At 36.2% G+C, this 20,556-nt stretch overlaps 1 protein-coding gene across 2 annotated transcripts in view; it reads left to right on the forward strand.

Moving 5' to 3' along the window:
• Positions 1 to 20,556, forward strand: part of LOC137641375 (DDB1- and CUL4-associated factor 6-like) — an 861,079-nt gene that overhangs the window by 480,820 nt on the left and 359,703 nt on the right. The window lies entirely within an intron of this gene.

Genomic DNA, 20,556 nt, shown 5'->3' on the forward strand with positions numbered 1-20,556 from the left:
AAAGTTTTCTCCAGATTGTTTGCATATTACTACACATTAATATTCCTCCTCCTGGTTTTCTTAGCAATTACTGTGTGGAGTGTGCACCAGAATTCTTTCTGAAGCTCATTGTTTGCATTTCCCTGGTGTATCATGTCAAGGGTAATACTATCATTTGAAGAACGAGATGAAGTGTATTTCCCTCATAGTACCCTTCATGTGAAAGATCATGAGTATGGCTGTCGACCAAGTCAGCAATGATCCTTTATATAGTCAGCCCTCGTTATTCTTACTCACATACTTTGACGGCTGCTTTTCTGGTTCCATACAGCAGGGGAACCCTACTCTCTACAGGACCTCCACTGTCGTTTTATTTTGTTCTTTAAAACTATTCAGTATTTCATATCATGTATTGTTCACTTACTGTTAAACCGTCACTGTCAAAAGACTCACAGAATAAGAAAGTCTTCAGTTTCCTCTTGAAAGCCTTAATGTCTTTAATCATTCGAATGTCACATGAGAGCTTATTGTATAGTCTCAGGGCCGCATATTTAAAGGGTCTGTAGCCTACAGTAGAAGTATATCTGGGTTCCAATAGTTTGAAACCATCTGTAACTACTCTCGTGTCAACACGATTTGTTGGCTGTGCAATATATAGCAATTCTCTCAAGTATTTTGGACGACCGGTTCTGATAACTTGGTGTGTTATTGTAATTATTTTAAATTCAATTCTCGCTTTAATCGGCAGCCAGTGTAAATCAATTAGTTTAGGGGTGATCGTATCTCTAGGAGGGACACCTTTTATTCGTCTTGCTCCTCTGTTTATAATGTTTTGTAATTTTTTAAGTTGTACTTTTGGTAAATTGTATTAGATGGAGTTGCAGTAGTCGATCTTGGTAATAACACTGTTTATCACAAGTTTTATTTTTTTTATTTTTTGCAGAATTTTCCTACTGGTACTTTTTTTATGTATGCAATATTTCTTACATGATAACCAGCAGTTTTTACTATATTATTTATTTGAGCATAGAGAGACAGGTTAATCTGATGTTGAATATTTACAAATGACCTGGTTATATTTTCAATTTTATTTTCTAAGAATACTAGAATATTATTTGCTAGTTCCTGGGCACTGTATCCTTCAGGTCGCTTTTTTTTCGTTTTCATTTCCCACCATACCATTTAGGAGATGATATAACTTATTTATGTCTGTTGCTGCCTCGCAGATATTTCTCTCATAGCATTCACTTTTTTTCCTTCTTATTAGGTACTGTAGTTGTATTGACACAGTAGTTTTGCATTCTACCCATGTATTTTCACTTTTTAACCAATTCTACTTTCTTTGTCTTTTTTTCCCTCTTTTTCACTAAAGTCTCTCCATCAAACCAAGGAGATTGGTCTTTAACATTTATAGTCTTTTCCATTAATAGGCACATATCATAATCACTTTTACTCACTTTTTTATAAGTGGTCATAAGACATTTAACACACATAGCTCCCAACAAACGTTGGTTATCATGATCACAGGGAGTGTTGATAGCATCAATTTTTTTTCTTTGTAACTTCTTTAATAAATACGGTAGGAGAAAAATTTTATTTATGTGTAAAATTTATTTTCTTTACTACTGCATTTTTCTGTAGAGTTAGACTAAACGTAATAAGTTTGTGCACTAGGAAGATAGTACTTTTCTCTTCAACATTCACATCAGATACAGTGTTATTCATTCCATCAATAAACTAGGCCCAACATATGCCCAGTTAAAGTAGTTGTACAGTCGAAATTTTTCACTGATTGATATGCTTCTAATAACTCACTAAATGCCTAAGCATCTGAATTTGATGCGTCATCCATCCAAAAATTGAAGTCTCCTCAAATGAATTATTAATTTTTCTCCATGATCATCATCTCAATGAATGCACTGAATTCTTCAAAGAAGATTCCAGTATTTGTTCTGGGAGGTTTGTAGACTGTTACAAAAGACATTTTTCTGTTCCATTTCTATATATTCAAAGCTTCTTACACTAGTTCTTTTTAACATTTTGAGATTTGAGTAACATTTATGAATAAAGAGTCCGACACCCCCATCAGACCTACCGTCTCTCGGTATGTGTGGGGGGTGGGGGGGGGGCTGTCATTTCAGTAATCTTAGCCTTGTCAAAGTTATTTAACCATGTTTCAAATAATGCTAGTATGTCCAAATATTTCCCATTTATCAATTCTCGAATTTGAATAGTTTTATTACCCACAGATTGTTTATTTACATAGCCACAGTTTATGACATCCTTAGTAACCATGACCAGTATTTTCTGCTAGTCTTTTCGATTCCAAGTCATAAGCTTGGCAATCTCTAGAATTTAATATGTGGCCATTTGGTTTGTTTAACTTTGTGCAGTTAATACACTTTAACATTTGCAAATTACACTCCTTGGTGGAATGTTTTCCTGAATTATTTCCCGCACACTATATCATTCTTAGACTTGTAATCTTTTTCAAGATGTCCATACCTCTATCAGTGGTAGCAGGTGATCACGTGGTACCTATCACGTATGTTATAAGTACCCCATCGTAACAAAACTTTGTCCCCATCATCATGGATAGCCCTCCGAACCTCAGGATCACATTTCAGAACATAGTGGGTAGTCCCACCTGTAATATTTTTCTTCAGGGCTACACTTATCTCCTCTTCTATATTTTTGATTTGGTCTAGGTAATTATTTCTTTGAATCAGGGCATTTACTACTTCATCTTCATCAGTGAACACATTGCATATCATTATTTTTTGGTTTTAATTTTCTGATTTTTCTCGTTTTAGTGTCGGCAGCCAATGTCTGAATTTTGTTTGCAGTCTCTTATCTGATCATTTTGTTAGCAAAGTTTACAACATTTCCCTTGGAAGTTAACCTCGTGTAAAGAATAGGAATGTCTTTGAGGGGGCTGGCCAGCTAATGCCGATTTTCAATGACAGGACTTTGACATTCTTACCACTTAATAAGGTGACTTAGGACATCTCCAAACTGCAAAGGATTTTGGCCTCTGACCTTCGGTTTCGTGACGCCAGGGCGATTTATCCTAATAATTAGTGTTTTTCAAATTCTATCTCCCCCCTTGATGCTAAGATCTGGGATTACTACCCTATATTGAGCTGATATCGACCTCCAAAAATATGAAGAGTTTTTTTTTCTAAAAGGTAATTGTTCTACCAGAAATAAATTTTTTCATTATGGTAAAAAATAAACCCTAAAAACTGGGGAAAAACTTTTGAAACAAAAATTGGAGAAAAGGGCTTCATTCCATTGTTTTATAATTTATTTCTTAATTATATAACAAATTTCAATTCTATATCTTTAAAACTAAGGGAGACTGTTGAATTTGAAGGCAATGAGTATAGTTTTGAGATACGAGCATTCAAAGTTTTCTTTGTATTTTGCAAAGACAATAATAATAAATCATGATTAATATGAATTCCGTGTTCTTTTTTTTTTGGGGGGGGGTATTAATAAAAGAAAACTAAGTTATTTATCACAATTTAATATTAGATCAAGATCCTTTTGCTCAATATCTTGCTTCTTCTTTTTCCTGTGAGGAAGGCAGCCTCTCTTCTATCCATAGCTCTCTCTCTCTCTCTCTCTCTCTCTCTCTCTCTCTCTCTCTCTCTCTCTCTCTCTCTCTCTCTCTCTCTCTCTCTCTCTCTCTCTGCACTACCGATATTACCCTCTTCTCAACTCTTAATAGAGCAAATTTTCTTCCTTATGTTAGCAAGATGTTGAAATTGTCTTCTCTTTGAAATGATAAAATTCTTGCCGAAGACGAGAAATCAAACGTAAAAAATAGTGAATACCAGAGTGCGTTCAAAGTTTTTCTTTGTATTTTTACAAAGACAGTATTAATAAATTCTGATTATTATGAATTTTATGTTCTTTTTTGGATATTGATAAACGAAAACAAAGTTATCATAATTTAATCATAAACGAAGATCCTTTTGCTCAATATTTTGCTTCTTTTGGTCGTGTCAGGCAAGGCCATCGCTTCTCCATCCACACAATTCTTTCTCTCTCTCTCTCTCTCTCTCTCTCTCTCTCTCTCTCTCTCTCTCTCTCTCTCTCTCTCTCTCTCTCTCTCTCTCTGTGCACTACTGATATAACCCTCATCTGAACTCTTAATAGAGCGAATTTTCTTCCTCCTTATGTTAGCAAGATGTTGAAATTGTCTTTTCTTCTTTGAAATGGTAAGATTCTTGCCAAAAACGAGAAAAACTAAGGTAAAAATGAGTGAATGTCAGTGATCAAACTAAGGCATGTACTCTCTGAGGTTTGTGGTAAGATTGAAGGGCTAAGGGTGTAATTTTAATTTACTGTGTAATACATAGTTTGTGACTTTGGAAGCTATTCAGATGCCATTGTTCACAATTTCTTTTACATTAAAATGTAATGATTGTCAAAATTTACGATAACAGAAGAAATACTGCATTTTCTTGTAGGGAACAATGTGTATGGTTTATTGGGTTACTTTTACTAATTGACCTGTAACTATGAAAGTAAGAGGAATTTGGACAAAATATTTTGTATACACATTCTCCATTGCCATATGAAGCTAAGTGAATTTTTTCAGGATTTTGTGTTTTTCTTCCTATACCCCATATATTGGCAATCTGGCTGGCCCTCTTAAGTGCCGGTCGACCTCGTAATTTCTTTCAGTAATTTTAGTTGTATTTGTTTATTTAATTACCAACAGATTTTTCTTCCTTGACTTTGCCAGCATGTTATTTTCTACGGTTTTGGATCCATCAGTGATTGAAGTGTTGCCTTAATTGATTCCATATTCATAGTAAGATTATCAACTTTCTCAGTGATGTCAGCAGTCAGGGTGGAATTTGCTGCGTGTGTGCTAAGGTCCTTAACTTTGTTTTCCAATTCAGCAATTCTCGGGTCTTGTTCACTCAGAGCATATTCTCTTATACTCAATTTTTCCTTCAATTTTCATTTATATAACTTGATTCTTCTGGCTTCTACTACGCATTGTGGGCATAACCAATCTAGGTTCCTTTTTTCATTATCAGTGATGGCTGTCACTATATACACACATTTCTTATGATAGAATCTCTTGCATTCACATACTATCCATTTTTTCCGGTCTCCCTCCGTGTTTTCACATATGAGGCAGACCAAGTTTGGGGCAGACAAGGGGGCAGACATGGTGTACTGTTTCCTCTCACTTTGGTTTCTCCATAAAACTAACTAATATCTTCTCAATTATATTCTAAGCGAGAAACAAAAGCTAAAACACTATTCAGGGCGAGTGTTGAACGTAGCTCCAAGCAAAACACGTCCACACCTCAGCACCACTCACTCACACGGAAGAGGGGCCGGTTGTAAAGTAACAGATAGGTGCAAAAAGCAAGAATCTGTGAGTGCTTGCTGCTCTAGGGTGGGTCAACTCAATATACCAACTCACTGACAATTGCCTACCTGCAGTTTACCAACACACTAGGTAACCCATTGTATTGCACTACATACTTTTCATGTACTTTCTATCATGGCATATTAGTTCATACTACTTTCTAGAGGTAATTGTTCATTATTAAACACAGCTTCAGTGTAAGGTAAGACAACTCATGTAACAAAAGTCATACCATGACTCATAAAACAAAAGTTATCACTACACTATGCTTTGTATACTTTAAAAACACTTTTTTATATATAACAATGCTCAATAATACTGTAGAGTAAAAAAGGTCTTGTAGTTGATGGTTGAAATACACACGAAATTAAAAACAAAAGTAAAAATGCTTTATTGAAGCACAGTTATTCTTTTAAAAGTCATGATTTTCTAGAATGTGATAATATCTGCTTAAGTGGGCCGGTAGGCTAATGCCATTTTTTAAGGACAGAACTTTGATATTCATACCACTAATAAGGTGACCTAGGATCTCGCGAAACTGCAGAGGATTTTTGCCTCTGACCTTCGATTTTGCGACGCCAGGGTGATTTATTCTGAAAATGAGTATTTTTCAAAATATATCTCCTCCCTTAATAATTAATATTATGACCTGGGATAACTACCCTATATAGACCTGGTTTAGACTACCAATCAAATGCAGAATTTTTTTTTTTTCTTAAAGTAATTTTTTTTGCTAGATATGAAATTTTTCATTATGGTACAAAAGAAACTATAAAAATCATAGAAAAGATTTATAAAAAATTATATGAAAAAAAAAAAATTGGAAAAAGGGCAACATTTGATTGTTTTATAATGTTTTTCTAAGTTATATACCAAATTTCAATGCTATATCTTCAAGACTAAGGAAGAAGATAGAATTTGAATGTCAATAAGTATAATTTTGATATATAGGCGTTCAGAGTTTTTCTTTGTATTTTTACAAAGACAATATAAATAAATCATGATTATTATGAATTTTTGGCTCCTTTATGGATATTAATAAACCAAAACAAAGTTATCTATCATAATTTGATAATAAATTAAGATCCCTTTGCTCAATATCTTGCTTCTTTAGACGAGAGGGTCACTCCATCATCTCTCTCTGTCACTAATGCTGCTACTAGCACTGGTATTACCCACTTCTGAACTCTTATGAGAGCGAATTTTCTTCTTCCTTATGTTAGATAGATGTTGAAATTGTCTTTTTCTCTTTGGCATGATGAAATTCTTGCCGAACCCGAGAAAAACGGACGTAAAAACGAGTGAGTGTCACAGGACAAATTCAAACGTGTACTTTATAAGATTTGTGCTACGACTGAAGGCCGAAGGGTGTAATTACAGTGTAATACTTCGTCTTGTGACTCATAGAATCTATACAGATGCCATTGCTCACAATTTGTTTCATAACAAAATGTAATAATTATAAGAATTTACAATAACGGAAAAAATCCTGCATTTTCTTCTAGTAAACAATGTTTTTGGTTTATTGAGTTTCTTTTACTAATTACCCTGTAACTATGAAAGTAACAGTAATTATGACAAGATATTTTGTATACGCATTCTCCATTGAGATACGAAGCTCACTGATTTTTTCCAGGATTATGTGTTTTTCATCCTATACCCCCATATATTGGCATACCGGGCGGCACCCTTAAATTAGTCGGTCTGAGCTGACGAAATTGAATGCCATCTTTTAATGATTTGTATATAGTAAAATACTTTAAATACACTATTAAATTTTTTATCAATGAGTGTATAAATATTTTTTTTACCACAAGTGAAAAAATAAGATAAAAAATAACTAGAACATCACTAAACGTTTACAATGTTTAACAGTGAATAGATATCCTACCACTGGATGCCGCGAGAACCTCATTGTCCAATAGTAGCCCATACATGAAGACCGCTGCCATTTTGGGTTGGGAGAGATGGGTGATGACTAGCATGGTGATCAACGTATATAAACATCGCTTACACAGTTTATCGCAAAATATATGCACACCGCTTCAAGATTTACCTAGTTTCTATTTTGATATGTTACACAGAATAAATATACATCTATATATTGTTATTCATTTATGAATATATACATTTGTATTTATATATATATATATATATATATATATATATATATACATTCTAGCTAAATATTTCTCTATATACAGTACATATACCATATATACATGTAAGTATATTTATATATACAGTATATATTTATATATATATATATATATATATATATATATATACACACACAGCATATGTATATATATATATATATATATATATATATATATATATATATATATATATATATATATATATGTACACACGTATATATAACCCTTTTTGAGTGGCGATACCTTAATGTAATGAAATAGTTTGTGCGTCACCATGATTAGCAAAGCTGTACTGTACTAGCAGGGCCACTCATACTTGGTTAGTTTGCTGTAAGCCATCAGACAAAAGTCTCCCACCATCACCAATCCACAATGGTAAACATTGGGTGATAATGGCCAAACTCTAGACATGACCAAGAACATATCTGATGCATTTGGCCTGCAGTGGACTAGAAATAGCTGGTTATATATGTATATATGTATGTATGTCTATAAATATATATGTGTATATATATATATATATATATATATATATATATATATATATATATATAGATATATATATATATATATATATATATATATATATATATATATAAATTTATATACATATATATATATATATATATATATATATATATATATATATATATATATATATATATATATATATATATATATATATATATATATATATATATATATATATATATATATATATATATTATATATATATATATATATATATATCTTTTTGTCTACCACTTCTATGTGGGGTCGATGTTTCTGGTCAGCTTTGTCCATCTACCTCTATCCCACACCTCATCACCGGTTAATCCCTTTGATCGAAGGTCATCCTTGATACAGTCCACCCACCTTCACTTTGGTCTCCCTCTCCTTCTCGTTCCCTGTACCTCCATTTCCATCACTCTCCTCCCAATATACTGTTCGTCTCCTCTCATTACATGACCGTACCACCTCAGTCTACTTTCTTGGATCTTATCTGATAGTAATCCAACTCCAGTGGTACCCCTAAATACCTCATTCCGTATCTTATCTCTTCTTGTCACCCCACACATCCATCTCAACATTCTCATCTCTGCCACATCCATCTTCCTTTCTTCTGTCTTCTTTATTGCCCACGTCTCCGCTCCATACATCATTGCCGGTCTCACAACTGTCCTGTGTACTTTAGCTTTCAACTTAACCCCTATTTTCCTGTCGCATAGAACTCCACACACTTTTTTCCAGTTCTTCCATCCTGCTTGTATTCTGTGGTTCATTTCTGCCCCCAGGTCACCATCCTCTGTAACTGGTGATCCTATGTACCTGAAATGTTTAACTCTTTTCAATCTCTCTCCTTGTAAACTAACTTCCCCATTCTCGCCATTTTTCAATCTCAAATACTCTGTCTTTTTCCTGCTGATCTTCAATCTTCTATTTTCCATTTCTCTTCTCCACTCCTCCAGTTTCTCTTCTACTACCTCTCGCATAGTGCTACACAGTATAACATCATCAGCAAAAAGCATACACCAAGGAGACTGATCTTTAATACCTCGTGTTACTACATCCATGACCAGATCAAATAGGTAAGGGCTCAATGCAGACCCCTGATGTAGTCCCACATTTACTGGGAAACTTTCTGTTAGGCCTATGCTGCTCTTAACATTTGCTTTTGCCCTTTCATACATATCTTGGGTGATTCTTACGTATTTCTCAGGGACTCCCTTTTCTCTCATACATCTCCACAGCTCCTGACGTGGTACTCAATCACATGCCTTCTCCATGTCAATAAAGACCATATGTAATCCTTTCTGTTTCTCCTTAAGTTTTTCTATTGTCTGTCTCAAAGCAAGTATTCCTTCTACAGTCCCTCTTCCAGGCATGAATCCAAATTGTTCCTCACCAATTGTTGTTTCATCTCTGAGTCTCTTCTCAATGATCTTCTCCCATATTTTCATAGTATGGCTTATCAGCTTTATGCCTCTGTAGTTGCCATATTCCTGGATGTCTCCCTTCCCCTTATTGATGGGAATGATTAGGCTTCTTCTCCATTCTTCTGGCATCTTCTCCTGATTGAAGATCTTCTGCGTCAGGTCCCACAAGATATCTATGCCTTCCTCTCGAAGACTCTTCCATACCTCTACTGGTATATTATCCGGTCCTGCAGCTTTACTATTTTTCATCTTATTTACAGCTTGTTCTACTTCTATTCTAGTCACTCCTATGGTAACTGTCTCGTTTGGGAGTCCATCTTCAAATACTGTTCTTGGGTTCTCCTCATTCAATAGTCCTTCAAAATAAGTTTCCCACCTTCTTTTAATTTCATTTTCTTCTGCTAGAACTATACCATTGCTATCTTTTATTTGCCTTATCTGTGTCAGGTCTTTAGATGCAGCATCTCGGGGCTTAGCAATTTGTAATATTTTCTTCTCTCCTGGTGTTTCCATCTCTTTATAGACTTCATTAAATGTCTCTGCCTTTGCATTTCTACTGCTCTTCTTGCTTCTTTCTTTGCTTGTTTATAGTTTTCTTTATCCTGCCCTTGTCCTGATAGATCTGCCTTCTTCTTGCCTTCTTTCTTGGTTTTTACCCATTCTTGCACCTCATCATTCCACCAACACGATTCTTTATCATTTGGGGGTCTTCTTCCTGATGACTTTCCAAGTACTTCGTCACCTATCCTTAGAATCACTTTACTATTCTCGGTCCACCATTCTTGTACATCCTCATGTAACCTTACTGCTTCCAGCTCTCTTTACTTAAACAAGACTCTCAGTTCTTCCTCTTTCAATTTCCACCACTTAATCTTTGGGTCTATTCTCGTCTTTTTACTTCTACAATTCCTTAGTCTGCAATCAATTACCACTAACCTGTGTTGCGCTGCTACACTCTCCCCATTTATCACCTTGCAATTTCTAACTTCCTTCAGATGGTCTCTTTTACACAGCGGCAATTCTATCTGGCTCTCCCTGCCACCACTACTGTAAGTAATCAGTCTGTTAATCTTCTTTTCAAAGGTGTTGATCATTGTTAGGTCAAAAGCCAATGCAAAATCAATTACTCTATCTCCCCCATCATTTCTCTCACCCACACCCCAACCTCCATGCACTCTCTCTCTATCCCTTCCCTACTAATTCCCAAGTGGCCGTTCATATCTCCTCCTATAATTACCCATTCCCTTGCAAGAATTATTCCAAGCTCCTAGTCCATCTCCTCCTAGAATGCATTCTTCTTCTCTGTACATCCAGTTTGCGGGGCATAGGCACACACCACATTGACTATTGTTGCCCCCAGTCCTAGTTTTGAACTCATAACTCTGTCATTTTTCCTATTCAACCCAATCAAATTTTCCTTCAACTCTTTCGATAATATTATTCCTTCTCCATTCCTTCCTTCCATATTTGCTCCACTGTAATATAATTTACAAACTTCGCCTAGTTCTCTTGTATTATTTCCCTTCCACCTGGTCTTCTGCACACACAGCACTCCAATCTTCCTTCTCTCCATGAGGTGAATCAGCTCTCGCCCTTTTCCAGTCATTGTCCCCACATTCAGAATTGCTACTCTCATCCTCTGTTCAGATATTTTCCTCTGAGCTTGCCTCTTTAACCCACCCCGCCCATGACTGGGTAGCCCTTGCCATTTTTCGGAGGGATCAGGCGAGGTCCCAACGTGTCGCTTAAGGGGAACACCCTAGCATTAATTTCATTCTGATTATACTCACTGCCCATTGTTGTTTTGGTTAGTTTTTCATGGCCGGATGCCTTTCCTGCTGCCAACCCTCCCCATTTACCCGGGCTTGGGACTGGCACCAAGTTGAGGCTGGCTTGACCCCCTCAGTGGCTGGGTTATATATATATATATATATATATATATATATATATATATATATGCATATAGTGTATATGTATAATATACTATATATACTGTATAATCATCATTATCAGCAGCAGCAGTCATTACTAGTCCACTGCAGAACAAAGAAGGATACAGTATATATAGTATATTATACATATACACTATATGCATATATATATATATATATATATATGCATATAATGTATATGTATAATATACTATATATACTGTATAATCATCATCATCAGCAGCAGCAGCCATTACTAGTCCACTGCAGAACAAAGGCCTCAGACATGCCCTTCCACTTTCGTTAACGCCTGCAAACTTCCTTATTTCGTTGATACATCATCTTCTCTTCCTTACTCTGCTTCTTTTACAATCTCTAGAGACACGTTCTGTTATTCTTAATGTCCATATATTTTCTGTTATTCTCATTATATGTCCTGGCCATGTCCATTACTTTTTCTTACAAGTTGTTAGAATATCCTCTATTATAGTGCTTTTGTATCCATGTTGCTCTTTTCTTGCCTCTTAGTGTTATTTCCATCATTATTGTTTCCATAGGTCTCTGTGTTGTAAATAGCCTATGTTCTAAGGCTTTAGTAATGTTCCAAGTTTCTGATGCATTAGTTAATACTGGTAGGATCATCTCTTTAAATACTTTTCATTTTAAAGAAAGTGGTATTTGGCTTTTCATAATTTCATTTTGTTTCCCAATAGCTCTACATCCCCTGCTTATCCTTCATTTATTTTCGGTCTCATGTCCTGGGGAAAGACTTACTGTCTCTCCTAAGTATGTATATTCATCCGTAAATCTTTATTTCTTGTCTTAGTTTTACACACATTCATTTTCAGTCAAACATTTCTGCTTTCTCTATTCAAATCTTCATTCATCTTTTGTAATTCCTCCCATGATTCACTAAACACGACTATGTCATCTGCAAATATCCAGTTAGGAAAATCCCCATTAATATTAATTCCTACATTTTTCCTATTTAAATTCTTAAAAAACTTCCTCTAGACATCCTGTGAAAAAATTCAGGAGTGATGGGGTCTCCGTGTTTTAACATAAGATTCTTCTATTCCTTGCTTTTAAGGGCTTTCATTACTGTTGATGTTTTTGAAAGAATCAAAAGCTTTCTCATAGTCTATAAATGCCATACTTAGTGGTTTGTCATACTCTGTTGATTTTTCCGTTAGCTGGTTGATTACATGGATATGGTCAGTTGTTGAATACCGACTTCTAAATCCTGCCTGGTCTTTTGGTTTATTAAAATTTAGTTGTCTTTCTGTTTGGCCTAATATAATGTTTGTAATTATTTTATATATTACAGAGAGTAAACTTATTGGGTGGTAATTTTTCAGGTCTTTTGTGTCTCCCTTTTTGTGAACTTGTATAATAATGAAGTTTTTCCAAGCTGTAGGTATAGAGCATTCTTGCAGTTCAGCCAGTTTTACTAATATACTATAAAATCTCGTTCATCCATTACTAAATCAATAGTTAGGCCATCTTCTACTATTTGCCTCTCTTCATGCCTCTCAATGCTTTCTTTACTTTCTCCTGCTATTACATTTGGTATATATAAATATATATATATATATATATATATATACATATATATATATATATATATATACATTGTAAAGAAAATATATATATCTATATATGTAAATATGTACATATGTTTGTGATTATATGTTTACAGTATACTGCATGCATATACAGTATATATATGTTTATATCCATATACAGTATATAATGTATGCAAGTATAGCATATATATAAGTATATATATCTGTGATTATATATACACACATTTATATATATATATATATATATACATGAATATATGTATATATATATGTATATATATATATATATATATATATGTATATATACAGTATATATACATTATATATATATATATATATATATCTATATATATATATATATATTTACACATACAGTACATATATATATATATTTATATATATATATATATATATATATATATAAATCAATTTCTACCTCATACTTGGGATCGAACGCTAGCCCCTTCTAATGAAAGGCCAGGTCGAAACCAACCTTGCCACGAGAGGCCATTAAAAGAAATCGGAACCTGACGCTACCCAGCTGTCCGAGGATTTACCTGGCGAGACATCAGTCTCTTACCAGCGAGTTTTACCATATTTCCCGGCCCACCATGTGACACAATTTGTAGTAATTCATTCAAATTACACCTAACGAGTCAATATGGATAAATATCAACACAACATCGTGTTCAAATAGAAATAAATTTCTACCTCATACATGGGATCGAACGCTAGCCTCTTCTAATGAAAGCCAGGTCGAAACCAACCATGCCACGAGAGGCCATTAAAAGAAATCGGAACCTGACGTTACCCAGCTGTCCGAGGATTTACCTGGCGAGACATCAGTCTCTTACCAGCGAGTTTTACCCGATTTCCCGGCCCACCACGTGACACAATTGGTAGTAATTCATTCAAATTACCCCTAACGAGTCAATATGGATAAATATCAACACAACATCGTGTTCAAATAGAAATAAATTTCTACCTCATACTTGGGATCGAACGTTAGCCCCTTCTAATGAAAAGCCAGGTCAAACCAACCATGCCACGAGAGGCCATTAAAAGAAATCGGAACCCGACGCTACGCAGCTGTTCGAGGATTTACCTGGCGAGACATCAGTCTCTTACCAGCGAAATCGGGTAAAACTCAACAGAAATCAGGTAAAACTCAACAGAATTCAACAAGTTAGATATGAATGCCGACGACTCTTCATTAGTGTGGGCTGTCGTAACAATGAGTTTTTCAAGAATATCTTATGCCTTCTTCATGTATTAATTATAGTAAATGGTATACGAGTCGCCAGATGAGTATGTTGGTTATTTTTTGCTGATTAAAACTCAATGAATGAGTCATCACATCTTCACTGACTTTTAATAGAACTTTTTGGTAGGAAGTATTGCAGACATGTATCGGGCACTTTAGAAAATGTGATGGTTGCCCATCATACTCTGCAATAAACATCAAGCACTTTCTGGATAAAATAGCCTCCTGTATAATTGTACAGTAGTTAATTAATAACAAATGTGCCTGGTCATTCTCTAGTACTGCATCCTTTCAAATCCCATCCAAGAGTCATTTATTCGTTGGATGGATCAGAAGCAGGTGAGTTACTTAATTGGGATTACTGTTCTTAGCCATTAATTTTATGTAGGAATGCCACTAACATGTTCCTCCTCTGAAAAGAAGGGAGAGAGGCTTGTAAAGATGGTCGATCATTATCTGGGAATTTATGGATTTTTGACGTCTTTTTACCTTCCAAGTCAATGTTTTTATATTATAAAACATTCAAGTTCTACAGGAATCTTGTAGAATTTTACCTCAGATACAAAAACCTGGCACTAATGACTGGTTAACTGCACAACATATCAATTCACCTAGCAGTTTACAAAAGTCATACTTCCCCTGTTACAATGGTAAAAACCATACATCTTTTATGTGTATATATTTCAAGCAAAAGCCGGAATGGCCAACGCTTGGAAAACTTTGGGAGTGGTAAGTCTCTGGGGGCATGGGCAATTCCCTTGCATCTCATTGTACAAACAGCCCTCTTATGCATATTCTGTAGCAGTGGATTCTACTATGTAGATGGCCATCTTTATATGTGAATTTCACTATATGCTGCTAAATTATTGAAACCATTGTAAAAAGAAAATATACACTGAAAATTCACTTATAAGCTTTGCTCTGTCTTTTGCTGCAGTTTCGCCTGTGAGTAGTGATAGCATTTTCTGTGTGGAAAAGGTAGGTTTACCATATAATTACTGTATATGCTAAGAAATCATGACCCTACATTTTTTCAAGTGAAGCAAGTGTTGCCCCAATGGGTGAAAGTCAGAAATTCTAGATGCAATACAGAAAGATGAAAAGAAATTTTGAAGTTGCTCACAAGTTTAGGAATAATGTCTTCGAATCGATAAGATTTTTAACGAGGATGGAAGTAATATGAACAACCATCACTACTGCCCTTTCTCTCACTAACATTAGCATGATTGTATGTGAAAAGGTTGTAGTGAAGAACTAAAACCGTTTACAGAAAGTAAGAAATGTGTTAATGAATTTAAAACATATAATTTGAAAACATTATAATTGCCATAGAGTCTCTATCTACTGATGAAACATGAAAAATCTCAGGCACTGTCTATATGTTCCACAGCAGATGTATACCGGAAAAAGTGGGCTTTCTTTTATTAGTACAGTGAAAGGGGTTCCTCTCCTTTCTGAGCCACTGCTCAGAGAATTCCATAATTCATAATTTACTTCAAATGAAACAAGCTCCTCTCCAAATCTAAGGTGAAAAGTTGCCATACATTTTTTTTCCACAGGTTGTTAAAGGACCTAGACCCCACCTCTTTGGACTCTCCATTCTTCTGGAAATTGTCAAACAATCTTGAGTACCTCACAAACTCAGAATAAGGAAGTGGAATATGTGTCTTACCTCTAGTAGTCTTGTCTGGGACGCTTTTAAATACTAAAGGCCATGGACAGATACTTAACCCTGAAGGTTGTACTGTACTCCTGCTTGCTTTAACTTCAGTAAAGAGAGTGGGAGTTGTAGGGCTAATCCTTCCATATGCATTAGTCTGAAGGGGGTGGGGAAGGTTGTTATCTTTCTCATGTATTCTGGAGTTTGTGATAAAACCCCAGAACCTGTGAGTCCTTGATGCGAGGTTTAATTCCTTTGAGTTTCCTTCCTCGGAGATTTTGTTCGGGATTATCCCAATAAGATGCCGATGTGTACGGTGTCAGAATTCAACAAGTTAGATATGAATGCTGACGACTTTTCATTAGTATGGGCAGTCATAACAAAGAGTATTTCAAGAATATCTTATGACTTCTCCATGTAGTAATTACAGAAAAGGGTATACGTCTCGCTAGTTGAGTGTGTTTGTTATTTTTTGCCGATTAAAACACAATGAATCAGTCATCACCTCTTCACTGACTTCCCAATAGGACTTTTTGGTAGCATGTATTGCAAGCATATATCGGGCACCTTAGAACCTTTGGTTGCTGCTCATCATACTCCGCAATAAACATCAAGCCCTTTCTGGATAAATAGCCTCTTATATAAGTGTACAGTGAACCCTCGCTACTTCGCGGTTTGACAATCGCGGATTCACCACTTCGCGGGGTTTTTCCATAACCCATATATATATATACATATCACGGATTTTCCGGAAAATTCGAAAATACCGCGAAATCTGAAGACCCCCAAATACGATATTTTGTTACCTGTAATTCCATTAATACTGTAATTAGTAATATCTGCTCTTACTGATTGTTCATTGCATTACATATGATATATAATTCAGCACAGAAAGAAATAAAACACGAAAAGAGAATGTGATCATACGATAATTCAGTACTGTATACAGTACGTAGTAAAATTAAATCGAACATGAAACGCAAATCAGATGCAGTCATACCATATTAGAATGGTGTGTACTGTAATGGATGTGCTTCTTTTCTATGAATCTTTTGTATGTATACGTACGTAGTACAGTACTGCATCCAATAATATTCTTTGTTGCAAAAATCACATTTCGAATAAGCGTACGAGAGAGAGAGAGAAAGAGAGAGAGAGAGAGAGAGAGAGAGAGAGAGAGAGAGAGGCGTAAAATAGCGTACGTAAAGCTGTATTATTATTATTGTTATTATTATTATTATTGTTGTTGTTGTTAATAAAATTATTATTGTTATTATTATCATTATTATTATTATTATTACTGTACAGTATTATTATCATTATTTATTATTATTACGGTATTGTACTTAATCTACGTACGTTCAGTATGCGCGGGGCATCTTCTATGAGTAAGTAACCAACGCATCATAGTACTGTAAGACGGGTTGTTATTGGTTCAAGCGCTGATAGATGACGAATCAGAACTCAAGTTTTGTTATCTAGCCTGTGATTGGTGTTTTGCCCGCATCTCCTACCCGCAGCATCAAAGTTCTCGCGGGGCTGGATCGTTCACTCTCTGTTACCGCGTATCGATGAGTAGACGTTCTTAAGTTTGTGAAGTTTAATCTGTGCTGTGTGCGATCTTTTTAAGTTGAACTTTTTGTTACAGTACTGTACGTAAATCCTACTGTAATGGCTCCCAAGCGTTCTGCTTCTCTTAAGGCTGGTAGTGAGCCTTAACGCCACCGAAGGATGATGACGATAGCTGAGAAGGTTACGCTTCTCGACATGTTAAAAGATGGTAGAAGTTACGCGGCCGCCGGCCGCCATTTTGGCATCAACGAATCCACCGTTCGCTATATCAAAAAGGACGAGGCGAACATTAGAAAGACGGCTGCAATCACCTTTAGCAGATCAGCGAAGCGAGTCGTTACAACGCGTAATAAAACGATCGTACGCATGGAAGGTGCTTTAGCTGTGTGGATTGCCGACTGCCGGAAGAAGAACATAGCGTTGGATACAAACACCATCCAAACAAAGGCTTTGAGTTTATATGAAAATTTTGCTGCAAAGGAACCTAAAGACGACGACGGCAACCATGCTGAAGATGATGATGATGCAGATGATCCTCAACCAGGGACATCCACTGATTCCCAGCCTCAGAAACGTTTTTCTGCCAGCAAAGGATGGTTCGCGAAGTTTCAGAAACGCTTCGCCCTGAAAAGCGTTTCCCTGCATGGGGAGTCTGCTTCCGCTGACACTGCCGCTGCTGAAACTTACGTGAACCAGACGTTCAAGAATATTATCGCCGAAGGTGGATACAAGCCGGAACGAGTCTTTAATATGGATGAGACTGGCTTGTTTTGGAAGAGAATGCCGTCGCGAACTTTCCTGTTCAAAGAGGAAGCCAAAGCCTCTGGCTTTAAAGCATTCAAGGATCGCGTTACCCTCGTGATGTGTGGCAATGCTGCTGGATTTTTGTTAAAGCCGGGGCTTATTTATAAGTCGAAAAATCCTCGCGCTTTGAAAAATAAAAATAAGAATCTCCTTCCCGTGTACTGGATGCATAATCCAAAAGCATGGATTACGAAGATGCTGACCTCCAACTGGTTCCACCAGTGTTTTATCCCGCAAGTCAGTAAATATCTCTTAGAGAAGGGCTTGCCATTCAAGATCCTTCTCCTTATGGATAACGCTGGTGGACACGCAACTGACCTGTCGCATGAGGGCATTCAGGTTGAGTTCCTGCCACCCAACACCACGTCATTAATTCAACCGATGGACCAGGGGGTTATCAGGGCGTTCAAGGCCCTCTACACGAAGAATACCTTGGCGGACCTCGTTGCGTGTGTGGATGCTGCCCAAGATGACGAGGATGAAGATTTCAACTTGAAGGCGTACTGGCGGCAGTACACCATAGCCACGTGCCTGCAGAATATTCAGAAGGCACTTCAAGAGATGAAACCTGCAACCGTGAATGCGAGCTGGAAGAAGTTGTGGCCCGATATTGTTTACGACGACAAGGGATTTACTCCGTCGGAAATCCAACACTCTGCAATACGGAAATCTGTGCAGTTGGCTGCCATAATTGGAGGTGACGGGTTTGGCGACATGACGACTGAAGACGTCGACGAGTTGTTGGACTGCCATTCCCAGCCCCTAACTGATGCAGACCTCGAAGACCTGACGAAATCGGCAAGTGAGGAAGAGAGTGATACCCAGGAAGAGACCCAAGAAAATGTCGAAGAAACGGGCTTAACATTAGAACGGCTTGCCAAGGCCTGCAACCACGCGAAGGAGTTGAAAGAAATGTTGCAAGAGTGGGACGAGGATATGGTTCGGTCGATGCAATTCTGCAACAAGGTTGATGACATAATGACTCCCTACAAAATGCTCTTGGATCGAAAAAAGAAGCAGCGGCAACAACTTCCGATCACAATGTTCTTCCAGCCTCGCAAAAAAGAGCCAGTTCCTCCTGCTAGTACGCCTTCGGAAGAAATTGAAGTTTCCCAGGAAGAAGTTGAAGAGGTGTCCCAGGAAAAGACACCTCCGTCTGAAGAGACGTAAAATACTATCATTGGCTGCACAGTAGAACACATCATCAGCTTCATCATCATCATTTCTACTGTGCAGCAAATTCATCGCCATCACCATTCAAGTTTTTCTTCAACTTCTTTCGTGGTGAGTACAGTAACAATCTTTATTTTTTACTTTAATATTCTTACTGCCTGTTTTATAGTTTAGTAATGTACGTACTGTATGCATTAAGTTAAAGGGAAGGTTTTAAAAGTCTACATGTTGTAACCTATCATATTTTTTTTGTTTAAAATTTACATTTACGTACGTAAAACAATCTCTCTCTCTCTCTCTCTCTCTCTCTCTCTCTCTCTCTCTCTCTCTCTCTCGTAAATTGTTTTCCTGCTTTGCTACGTACAATACTGTATAATTTATATTTGTAAGGTAACATATTTTGTAAATGCTTTTACTGTAAATACTGTATGTACTGTATCATTATTTATCACTATCATCATGCGCGTTAAATGCCTTGTTTGTTCTGAGCCTGGTTGTTTACTGAGCGTACACGCCGTCGTTTCAGGCGGCGTCATAAAGAAAAACATTTCATTTGGATTTCCTAAGAAAAATACGTAAACTAAAACATTGGTAATAAACAAATCAACATACAGTACTGTATAATCAATATAATCGATGCAAAAACTAACCTATACATATATGTGTACTGTACACTAAATGAGTTTGTTTCTTCATTATGATCAGAGATGAACGTAAACAAAACATTGGTTGCCATTTTTTATCGTGCTTTTTAGGTGTTTAGGAAACGCATGATATAAAATCGCCTTTAATATTTGTGCCTGTTTTAGTTTAGGGTGCTGTAGTACATGCATTAAGTGTTCTGTACATTAAAGGGTGGTTTGTTAACAGTACTACGTACAAGGAAAGGTTTTAAAAGTCCGAATATACATGTTAAATAAATAGGTAAATATGATGTCACTACTTCGCGGATTTTCACCTATCGCGCCCCGCGTCTGGAACCTATCTACCGCGATAAACGTGGGTTCACTGTAAAGAAGTTAATTAATGACTAATTTGACTGGTCATTCTCTATTACTGCAGCCTTTCAAATCTCATCCAAAAGATATGTATT

Source organism: Palaemon carinicauda, chromosome 5, assembly GCF_036898095.1.
Source record: "Palaemon carinicauda isolate YSFRI2023 chromosome 5, ASM3689809v2, whole genome shotgun sequence".
Taxonomy (NCBI): Eukaryota; Metazoa; Arthropoda; class Malacostraca; order Decapoda; family Palaemonidae; genus Palaemon; species Palaemon carinicauda.